Here is a 12,870-nt window from a genome sequence, read left to right as displayed (position 1 = left end):
ATGGCCAACTTCCCTGCGGCTGTCTTAATTACTGATCACTTCCTGACAGCAAGGGAAGACGAAAAACAGAAAGAACCAATGGCTGTCTATCCTACAACCCCAAAATTCTCCAGAACCCTGCCGAGCAGCAACATCTGCATTGCCTCCGGCGCCGAGTCGAGCCAAGCCAGGCAGGACGGGGATTTAATTGGCGCCTGAGACACGGCAAGACAGCCAACCAGCTGAGGTAAGAGAGGAACCATTTCGCCCAGTAAATGAAGCTTGGAATCAGGTGAGAGGCCAATCAGTGTGCCTCAGCTGTGTTGGCACATGCTACTCTGCAGCAGGGATGGATCACTGGAGTGGTGAAAAAGACAAGACCTGCTTCACAGAACCTGCACAAACAAACATGGGGTGGAGACAACGGTACAACAATGGTCGTACTGAGAAACCAGCGTTCTTTTTCTTTGCTGTTAATTAGGGGGTGGGATTCTGACTTTCATAAACAAATCTGAAACAGATGCAACAGTGGGGTGCGGGAACACCTGTCCTTACGTTCAAATTCTCCCTCTAGCAAGCAAGAAAAAACTCTGGGGTTCATTACACAATAAACAGCTCTGCCACATGACACCTCAGCGACACACCTCCCTGCCCTGGGACAAAGCAAGCGCACTGCAGGCCTCAGTACCTTACCATTCCTATACCGCACACACAAGGCGAAAGGCATTTTTGACACAGCATGTAATTCAGGGTTGAGTGAAAAACAGAAGTCACATCTATCAGGGTGATGAGAAGGTGTTGCTTTCATTTTACAGGTGTATGGACTGGGGGTGCTCTCTCTGGTATTATAGCAAGGGCACAGTTTGAAGAGGGCAAACAGGAGCAGTGCTAAATTGTTGGGTCTGTGGGGGTGGGGGGGAGGGGTGGCGTTGCAGTAACAGAGCTGTAACCTTTACTGATGCATACTGGGCCATAAACAGCACACTCCCAGGGGTTCCATTGTCACTGCCCTGCAATTATTATTATAAACATTATTATTCACGTGAAACTTTTCAGAACCTGCTGTTTTGAAGAAAAAAATGGAGACATTTATGGAAGCATATGTGTACATTCCTGGCTAAAAGGAGTGTCACTTAACAAGATGCGCCCAGTGTAAACCATCGCAATCTGTGGTCTGCATCTCACAAAGGGGTGATTCCTCCTTGTTTCCTCTAACAGGGGGCCCCGATGAGACTGGCTTAGAAAGTGTGACAGGAGAGAGGACGGCAAAGGAGAGATCTCTGCCCGATAGTTTGCTAGGAAACATCCGGGGTTTTTTTTGTTTTTTTTTTTAGAAGCGCGCTGATGGATTCCATTCAAGGTCACTTTGGTTAAAAGTGAAAACATTTGAAGGAACAATTTGCCACTAATCAGACTGGGCTTCGAGCGTTATTATCTTGTTAGGGCGGATAAGAGGGCGCTCCTCAGAGGCTGAGCAGAGCCTCTCCACACTGCGGCCTGTGGGCCGCCAAGCGGTCAGAGAGGCGCTACCGGACCGGGCAGCGCAGACGCGCAGCGCCACGAGTCGCTGCCCTCAAGGTATTCTACTAATCTTTCAAGCGGGAAATTAATCTCCCTTAACCTGTCACGCCAGGGAGAATAATGAATGCTTTTGTCCCAATGGAGTTTACAATATTTAGCAAGTGCTTACGAGAAACGAAGAACGCGGTTGTTGGTGGGGAAATTACAGGAAGTGAGTTGACTCTGCTCTGTGTGTTGTTTTGTCGGTCGTTTTATATTTATACCATGAAAAAAACACCCCAAGATACAATATTAAAGGTCCCTGAAACGTGATTCAAATTGTGGCTATATTCCCTAGAACAATTGATTGACAATTGATTGTTTTCTTAATATTTCTTTCAAGTTTTTTTTTTTACACTATTTTATCGATTAAATTGCAATGAACATGATTAGATTATTGTGACCTGTTCAGGGTGGGCATGTATCCTGCGCTCATTAATATTCACGTCTGTAAGACACTTCATATGTAAACCATTCTTCGTCGCTAGGTTAGAGCAGGTTGTCCAGTCCAGTAACATTAGACTGTCAGACAACACGAAAGAAAGCAACATAAGTTACGCTTTACCATCGTATAGTTAACTTGCAGATCATTCATGTGTAGTAACGTCAACAGCAGTCTCAAACACCAGACATTGCACTCAAATAAAGAAGGCTTTGTTTCCACAATCACAATTTCACAATTCTAATTAATGGTAGGCCTACTCACCGATCCATCATGTATCTGTTCTGTGATAACTAGGAGTGTCACTAGCTGCAAAAGTTGGGAAGGAGGTGAAGGGAGGGAAGGCACTACACCATCCCTGAGCTTGCTAGCTTTTTAACAAAGCCACATTGTTTTTGTAGATAGTTGGTGAAGTTCTCCTCACAAAATCGCCTAACCCTAACCCTAACTACAGACATTAACTGTTGGGGTTATTACAGTATTGCAGTGCTTGTGGGCCTCCAGAAATTAAACCCATTTCTTGTGGGTCTCTTCATATTTTTCAGAACTAAAAGGCGCATTGGGTTTTCTGTGTCCAGAGAAGTAACAATGCTTAGGCATTACCAAGTTACCCAGCCTGCACAAAAGTGGCAAGAGCATCATTTACATAATACAAGTCAAAAGGAGTTCACCGTCATAGTGTTTTAGTGACGTGCATTGTACCCAGCTAACCCCACCCACTGAAAACCTGGCGTTTAGCCAAGAGGGAAAGCAAGCCAATCTCAGGCAGTTTTTTTTTCTTTTTTTCCCACAATATCACAGATAGTTAAAAGATATTTTTGGGTCATTTGTGAATGCAAAAAAGTATAAAAACAACACATCAGCAAAGACTTCACAAATTTCATTTGGACTTTTGAAACTGATAAAAATAATCAATGTTCAAAATCCAAAATAATATATATTAGGACAAAGGACAAAGAAAACATTCATTTAAAAATATGCCAAAATGTCAGACTCAATAATATTGAAAACCCACAAGCACAGGGGACCCTTCAACAACATGAAGTGGAGAAAAAACAACAGATATCCGGAAGAGTGAGCATGAAGGCAATTACAAAGAAGACAATGTTGCTGAGACACATGGTGACCTATAATTGCTGTCAGCTCAGGACTGGAGCCCCACAATTGGCCAACAATCAGGGCCAATGGTCTCTGAGGATGGGAGCCATCAAGGAATTGCACACAATAAGAAAATCACTGTCAGATGGCCACTGAGGTCAAGGGGGTGAGGAGGAGTAATATTTTAAGATTTCTTAAAGAGACCATTTCGTATACATGCACTTTAGAATCAAACTGGAGTTTGGATTCAGACATCATTTGTTCTTAACTTTAACTAACAAGCAAGAATTTTTTTTCTTCTCAAAAAAGTTTGGTCAGTTCTGCAATCACTAAAATTAACTTACCCAACTGAGTTACTTGTCACAAGTTACAAATTGGAGCTGCAGTTTTGGGAGTTGAGCAGACAGTACTAATCTGCCAGCATAGATTATGCCTCAATGAAATCCATGATGAATTCTGAAGGTGACTTCTTAAATCAGCACCAAAGCAGCACCCTTTAGGCTTCAGAAATGTTCATGGACACCAGCAGCCTATTCATCAGGCTCCTTCTGTTCCAGGAATACACCGAGAGAGATGTGTGACACTCATGACTACAGCACACACGACAAGCAGACCATAATATCATATACCAACCACAATATCAGACACACACACCGCACTACTCCTTCGTTTTGATATTTTTTATACCATTATGTATTAGTTGATGTTATACATGCTGCACACAAGTGCCATGTCATGCCAATAAGCATTGAATTGAATGATTGAGGGGCAGAGAGAGAGAGAGAGAGAGAGAGAGAGAGAGACAAAGACAGAGAGAGAGAGAGAGAACATGGGCTAGTCTCTGAGCACTGTCTTTCTCTTCATGTAAAAGGCTCCCTCTCGTTTATCTATTAAAGCAGCAATTTGAGCAACATAGAGGTGCCACTCTCAAAGCAAGCCCAGTTTCCTTGGCACCACTCCCCCCATTTAAGGAAGATGAAAAAATAATCAGAACTACATTTCTGCACCTAGCACAGCAGAGATTAGACAGTGCCAACAGCTGCTGGCCAATCGTTTCAGCATCCAAGAAACACTGATTGCATTTAAGACAGTGGCCAGACTCCCCCCCCCCCCCCCCCCCCCACACCCATCTGCATTTCTTTCCCTGCAGTTCTATGAGGACAAATCTACATTCTTTCTGAATAAATTATTCAGAATATTATAACGACAAGCATGTACCTGTGATTACGTTTTTGCTGTGCACTAATGATTTTCATTGAATTGTTTATTAAACAAGTTCTGTTTTCTTTCCATGGCAACTCACTAAGACTGCCTCCAGAGAGAAAGTTTCGGTGATTTTTTTTCGGTGTGAAATATGAGCGTAGAAAAGAGATGAGCTGAAAAGGCTGTGGCCATTTGAGGTGGAGCATGCGGGGAGACGACAGAGGAGCATTCCCACAGTTCCAATGGCCCTCTCTTCCTGCTAAATGTAAACTGAACCTGAGCCAAGGCCACAGGGCAAGCGTGCTGTGGGGCCTCCAGGTTGGCCACAACCCAGCCAATCAGAGCGCATGCAAACAGAGAGTCTTATCAGGCATACACAAGCACAGCGATAAGAGTGGCAGTGAAGTGAGGTAAATCGGCAGATGAAACTGATCTCAGATGTCAAGTACGCATGTCAACACTATCAATTTCGAAGATGAAGCCAACGACTCTAATTTGGATGTACATGGTTATCCAATGCCGTATTTTGCTCCACTGAAAGTTATTTGAATCTTAATAGATTGTCGGACCATCCTGTGGCAATGAGTTACAATGATTTTATCACAGATCTGATACATCATAAACGTCATGCAACCTTGGAAGAATATTTATCTGAACTTTCTTGTATGACCATCAAGTTTGGTATCACAGAACAGGCCAACAACAGGTTTCCTTGCAATGCTCCTATTTCTGGTCTGTCAAATGTTTATTACAATAAACATGTGTAAAAAAAAGTTGAAAGATGATACATGTTGCAGATGTTTGCTAGGACGTCTACTAATGGTTACAGTATATTAGTGAACAGAAAAACTTTAGTTATGGTTACCAAAGTTCAGGACTGACTCATTGACCCCAGACACTTTGAACTCTCCCCAGGCGCAACACTGTGCCCCAATTGCAGGATTTAAACAGCAAAGCAAAGAGAAGATAAAACAAACAAGCTAATGGCCAAGCACATTAAGCCACTTCTCTAAAAACAAAGCCAACCTCTGCAGGAAAAAAACAGCGGCTTGGGTGCCGGAGCTTCTGCACGTTAGTGCTCCATTTCACACACTTCATTTGCAGTCCGGTAAACACGCCGATGTTCAGGGCCACCGCAAATGGAGTAGCGCGATAAAATCTGCAGCTCACGGCAAACGACGGTCAGCTAGTGCCGGAGGCTTTCTTCAGCCGGACACGGCATGCGAGGCTGCCACATGCGTACCTCTTGTTCACCGCATCTGTCGTCAGCTAATCGACCGGCCGTGGAAGTTGAGAGAGTCCAGCTGAGAAGCGTAAGATCATGTTGGATGAAGCGGGGTGGGGGTCTCAATCACGTCTGCTCCTCTGACCCAGCGACTGCAGGGAAGCACATCAAAGACCCTCCCTATCAGAAACTGGCCTGATGCTCAGCATCCACCTGGCTTTAGGACCAAGAGGTCAGAATTATTAATACTTTTCAATTTGGCAGATGCTCTTTATTTTTAAACATTTGCTTATCCTTTATATAATCAAGTGATACACCTTGAGCTATAATATACTGTTTTCCAAGTGGTCAAGAAGGCAGCTAACAGATACCATGGTCCCTACTCTCTCTTATTGATTCACCAGGTAATATTTTCATTTTTTATTTAGTTGCCTTTGAAGACAAAAGTCACGAAATAATGCAGCCTTCCAGAAACCCCTAGCAGGCAAGCTGCCCCAAGTACCTACAGTCACACATCAGCCCCTGAACCTAAGTGTCATTTTTGATCCCACCCTTTCTTTTGAAGCCCACATTAATCAAAATTTTATAAAATCTGTCTGTTGAATGTTAAAATTTCAAAGATGACTTACAGTATCCCAAGAAGTTTGTAAGTCTTTTCATGTAAATAATAACAAACAAGAAATATCCATGTTTTTATGTTATCAGTTCACCATTCTCTAAAAGGACAGGTTGCAGGTCATGTTCCATGGTAGTGCATAGAGATGTTGCAGCCTAAGACCAGGCAACACAGTCCTGTACTCTCAACACCAGTGCAATGCAGATGTTTAACATGTAGTACTGATACCTTGCACCTGCACGATACCTTTTTGTGTTGTGCCACCAGTAATAAGCAAGGTGACCCGCAATGTATACTTCTGAAGTGTACTGCAGAAATAGTTCATGTTAAGATACATTTGTATAGCCCTACCAGCACAGTAAAACGGTAATGGTAATGGACAAAGGTAAGTCTTCTGTGTGAATTTATTATAGCTATTCACTACCATGATACACACTAACTGTTGTGAAATACATGTCGGTTCTTCAAAGCAGAGTTAATCTCATTGTTTGCTAACTGTTAATAATTAAAAAAGAAGCTTTCATGACTGACTTATGGTTTTAAACTAATAAATCAAGTGTGACTCATTACATTACATTACATTACATTCATTTGGCAGACGCTTTTATCCAAAGCGACGTACAAGAAGTGCATTTTCATGATCGTAGACAACTGCTGAACACGGGTTCAGTAAGGTACAATTACTTATTTTGTACAGCTATTTCTAGCTGAGAACAATGAACCCTATCCTGGTCTAACATCTGCAAGTGTGACTCCTAAGGAGGAAGGGAGGGGGGTTGTAGGTAGAACTAGATTCTAAGCAAAGACAGTGCTCTAAATCATTCAGTTTGAACAAAAAAGAACAGTAGGTTTATTTTGTGTGATCTTCTAGTGCAGATCCAAATTCAACATTAACCTGGGTGTTGTGACTCCACAGAACACAACCGAATCCTGTCATCATACATTTTTACACAGAATATTATTACAGAGTTATGGGAATAGTGATAAAATGTATTGTGTGAAAATGACAAGAGGAAATGGGAGTTAATGAAAAAGATAAATGGATCATGGAAGTTTTTTTTTTTACCAGAGAACATGATAAATCCTTAGCTAGAGGTTTTCACTGCAAGAGTCACTGCACACAAAGAATACTTTTTTACTACCTGTGACTGAAGATAACCAATTTTTCCCCTGTCAAATTTCACAGCTGGTTTAATTTCTAATTTTATAAAGGTTCCTAAATATATTATAATATAGTCTATAACTGTAAATCCAGAATGCTGTCATAGGACTGCACAACTAAATATTAGTAACTTTGGTACCTTTTCTACACACTCTCATTGTTACAAAGTAATAATCTACCGCCAAAATATAGGGTGATTTTTGGATGTTTTACAAGAATTGTCTATCATAATATAACACTAACACCCTGCCCTGTCCCCATCTACAGTTCCCATTCTCTGTATACCCTCTTGTTGTTTTTAACGTGATTTGACAGGCCATTCATTAGGTAAGATGTAGATGTTTTGTTCGTTTCATAAGTCATGGAAAGGAACTGACAGTGAATGTCTGTGCTATATGTGGGCTTTATGAAGTAATGTCCCCAAATTCCATTCAAAACATATACACTCTACCAGGGATAGATGGAAGTGAAATAAAACTTTAAAAAACTGTACCATGGTGAAAAAGATTACAATTCTTTGTTAAGGTTGAGACAGCCAGAATTATACCAGTGTACCATTATCCAACACTGTCCTCACACAGGTGTGATTGATGACATCATTAGGGAAACCAATATAGCTCTTAGTCATACATGTATGAATTACCACTCGAACAGTACAAACTACTATCTATATATTTCTTATTAATATAACAAAAATATTGCCCCGAAACGTATTAATACTATTTTCTAAATTCTGGTTTTGAAAAAGGCAGCTTAAATAATATTCAGAACCTGTGAAATGAAATATTTGTTTTTGTCTTTTGGAACAAAAAGTAATTTAGCTGCTGCTGAGGATATATTTATTTATTTAATTATTTATTTATTTTATAGAAATCTCCAGATGCAACATGGATTTGACACTAACTATCTAAGTGCCATCCTATTCTAAATTTTAATTAGAGAGCAAGTAATTAAAGCAATGATTTGCAAATTTAACTGAAACTTGTTTGCTGAGATTGCAACTGCTAATTGTCAGAACTATTATACAGATTATGATTATTTTTTTCCAGTGAAAGCTCCATTTGTCAGCAACACTTCAACTATAGACATGCATGTGCTGTGGGCTACAGACCATTTCGCATAATAAGTTGTGCTTATGATAAACCTTATATTTTTTTATACAGATGCAATGACAATTTTGTTAATGTATTAAAAAAAGAATAATATAAACAATAATATAAAATACCCTTTTTATTTTTTTATTAGACTAGGGCAGGGCCCTCTGGCTAGCCAAACAACTGTTGAACCATATTCAAAACAGGGGCTAAACCATAAATGTAGTCAAGCTATAACTGTATCTCCACAGTCATTTATGGACATCAAGCTGATGCTGAAACTATTGCAAGCATGATATTGTAACTGTTGGCTTGCTAGCTCTTGTAAATTTTCACTTTATTTATCGAGTAATACCAATGTGCATTAATAACGGTGATTGCCGGGCATATATGGAAAAATAATGATGCACATGCCCAAGCCAATCAGAATTGAATATTCAGCCAAGCCATTGTAGGCAACATTTAGATTAGGAATAAAATTATATGTATAGTATCATATCTGATACAGTGACTGTGTTTATTAACATACCAGGTAAAGCATGAATACTTTCTTATGATGGAAATACTTTGGTATTGGTGTGCATTATTAAGCCAGCATGCATTTTCTATACAACCAGTTGCACACCCAGCCATGATGCATTGTAAGAATAAGATTCTTCCCCTTGAGAGCAAATGATTTGACATCAAGCAAATTATGTGATCACTCAATCTATGAAATAAATAAAAATCACCATTCATAGTATGTATGTATTTGTGCATGGAGATCTCTTGCTACAGCAGCTGAAAACCACCAGGATGCAAGTCTTAACAAGCTTGTGCTTGTAACTTATGCTTGAACCATTCTACAAGCTCTTGATCAAAAGCAACTGAAAACCATGTAGCTTTATAATATATTATGTCACCTTTGGCATCAACTTCTTATGTTGGGGTGAAAGTACTGGTCATTTTTCCATGATTTTTTATTTAAGCAGAGCAATGTTTTAAAAAAAAATGAAAATCACAAATAAAAGTGAATAGGTTCGACATAACTAGGAAAAACACAGTGGTAAAATGTGTATTAAAACAGCAGGTTGGGTCTGTCCTTTTTGAAATTACAATGCAGAACACATTAAGAGATCAGTATCCCCCCTTAAATGTTCTTGCACACATTTGTCTTCATCCCAGGTAACTACCGAGTAAGTCCTGGCTGGCCTTTCTTTATGATTAAATGCTTTTTGATTTGAGGGACTATCATGTAAACTTCCTGTGTGGCACTGTGTCAGGACTGCATTCTACACCATTTCTCCCAGGAGGGCACACACACACACACACGCACACACACACACGCACGCACCGCCTGCAGATTCCCAGCCTTCCGAATCTTAAACAGCACTGAGTGCTGGAATGTCCCCTAAATTAGCAGCAGATGTTGTTAGGGTTTGGCTAAGCGCTGTTTTGTCTGCAATCTGAGCTGTACAATAACACAAGGCTGACAACTCCACTAGTGACCTTTCATAGGACAAGGCTACCAGGGCCAGAGTGGGCTCCGCAAAGCTTTACTGCCAACGAACTACACACACCTTGCCCACTTATCAGGCATTTAAGGAAACTAAACATTTTTAATGACAGAAAGGATAGGACAGGCTCCTAGGTGGATTAATTTAAAAAAATACAACTCAGTGAAAGCATTTCACTGAAAGGGGCAATGATTTGATGTGCACTAAGGATGTCTAGACATTTTCTTACATTTTCCTTGAAGTGTTCAAATAAATTGTAAGCTACAATTAGATATGTCAGTTGACTACTTAGTGAAAAGTACATTAATGATTAAAACCTGAGCATTAAAAACACAACAATGATCCAAAGCATAGCAGATAATCTTTCTACTATTACAATGTAATCTCTCTTTGATCCAGAAATTGAACTTTTTTGCATACCCGGCAATATGCTACACAGATAAAGTCATCAGCTCTGTTGTTGTAGCTTCTGTCTGTTGGTCTCATCTCAGAGATTAAGTCGAGACAGTATATTCGCAACACCACCCCAGCCAACTTTAACCTCTCTTCAGGTAATGAGAGCACAGTTTTCTGTTCACATGTAAACAAAATCCTGAGCATCCTGGTTACCTGCAGGCCACATCAATGCTGAGGGAAACCAGACCCATTTGTTGAGACTAAGTCTGGCTGAATGACAGGAATTGTGGGGAAATTCTTTGGGTAACAAAGATAACAGTGTGGAACATTTTATGTTAACACCGTGGAAAACCCACGCCATGCAACTTTTATGACGTCTGCAACACCCCGCGAAATTAGTCAGCGTGACTGACTCATCTGCTTGCAGACGAGGAGGATCTGCAGAGCTGGAATTTCAGAATGAACAGCGCAAGGACCAGACAATGAAACATGAATGAATAACCAGGGTAGGGTTTTTAAAATCAATAAAAATGAAAACCGTACAATTAATCCTAAGCTTTTAGAAAAGGTTTCCTAATCGAGTCTAATGATAATGTTCCTGCACAAATTGGCTATAACGTCATGACAAGGTTCTGAAGTAATAATCTAAAATAAGTTCCAGGCATGTTGTATACAGACTAACAGGCAACATCCCCTGATGGTGATCATTATTCATGAAAAATCTTGTAGGAGACATGTTAATTACATTTTAATACAGTTACTAATGTGTTTTGGTTACCCAACTTAACGTTCTGGTAGTCAAAAACCTTTTTTGCACCAATCTACATCTTTGAAATGTAGGACTAATTCATTCTGGGACCCTAACTGCTGTTAGATACTTTTTACTTTGTATAGTTTTATGTACCAGACTGGAAGAGTCATATCCAATCCAGTGAAAGGGTAGCACTTCTGTCACACATGGTGCTGGAGAATACGGGGAGGACACAAAGACTTTAATGCACTTGCTCTATTTATCTCAATGCGGTGGTGCTGTTGGTGGTGTTGATGATGATCACATTGCTGAAAATGGCCTCTTACTGAATCCAGCTAGGTAAAAGAGATCTTTCTGTCAATGTACAGAGATTTCATGCTGATCACGATTATTGTCTACATGACTTTTTAATGGTATACTACAACTATTAATTCAAATATTCTATGTGGCCTTGGGTGTGTGTGTGTGGGGGGGGGGGGGTGCACACAGCCTACGCGGAGGGGAGTCTACGGCCCCTTCAAAGTGTGATGCCCGTGGTCCCTCCACCCTCATCCCTCAAGGGAGACCCCCCTCATTTATTAGGTGTTCTGCTCTCATGAAGGAAATACTTTCTCAATTGCCTCTCCACTTTGTATATTTTTACTATTCTTTTCTTCTTCGTTGCTGTATAAACGGTGGCTCAATCCCCGGCTTTCAGCCAGGGCAGCGTGGACACGGTAAAAAAATAACCCCTCTCTGAAACACTTCCACTAATGTTATTGAACAGAGCCGACTGTTTATTTACCCAGTGACTTTGGTTGCCATAAGGGTCTTGGAGTACCTGTCAGTAGGTGAGTCATACAAGCTGTCGGGGACCGTGACCCCAGCCGTAAACTCGACAACATTTATACTGCGGCAACTGACGGTTGGTCTTGAAAGGCACTCTTCCAGAGCTCTTCGGTGCTGTCACTCAGTAAAGATTGCATACTCCCCCTGTGAAACTGCACGTTTTGTCCGTTTAGGGACAAATAAAATCAGAGGGGGGTTTGAGGACAGACCTGTTTACTTATTTTCCTTGTGCTGTACGTCTATTAGTGGTTTTTAGTGATTTTCTGGGGGCTGCCAATTTACATTACCAAAGCTTTTAGCTCTGTCAGGGCACAATGCATCAAATGTGAAAACCATTAGCTTTAAAAACAGATATTACATTTACACAATTAAAAATAAGCATAATTTTACAGCCTCATGTTGTCTCTAAATATTTATTAAAAAGGATGATTACCCACTCTTTACGCCTTAATTTAAATTAAAGTAAAGTTTGAATGTTTATTCACTGTTGGTCTGCACCTAATTAGTATCTGGGTTCTCTCTTTTATAAAAGTTCTCCACAGAAGTTTTCAAATTTTGAAAAACAGATCACGCTTACTGTCTCCAAGGGCTTTGTTGCAGAAAATCCCAGAATCCTTCCTCGTGAAATTTCAGCATGTTTACATGGTTTTTTCAGTAAGATTTAAGATCTTTAATAAACACACAGACAAATAATTTTAACATTTACCAGTCTACATGACCCGAATAATCACAGATCTCTGTTCCACTCTGTGATTGAGTGTTAAAGGAAAACTCCAGGCTAAAACACTTAGGGCCAGATTTACTAAGCATGCCGCAAATTATTGTCAGGGCCACACAATTATTTGGAGCTGCATGTTTTCAAATTAATGGGTATTTACTAAGACTGGTTATGTAAATAAGCTCAGCCGCAGCGAGTCCACTTAAATGCACTGCCAGTATATAAGACGTGTCTTGCGCATTGCAAAAAAGCAAAGCAATGGAATGCAAAAGAAAATGTGAGGTTTCATACCTCCCATTTTG

The sequence above is a fragment of the Anguilla rostrata genome, chromosome 9 (genome assembly GCF_018555375.3).
Source record: "Anguilla rostrata isolate EN2019 chromosome 9, ASM1855537v3, whole genome shotgun sequence".
Classification (NCBI taxonomy): Eukaryota; Metazoa; Chordata; class Actinopteri; order Anguilliformes; family Anguillidae; genus Anguilla; species Anguilla rostrata.
The sequence above is the reverse complement of the archived record's forward strand: the minus strand, read 5'-3'. Positions refer to the sequence as shown.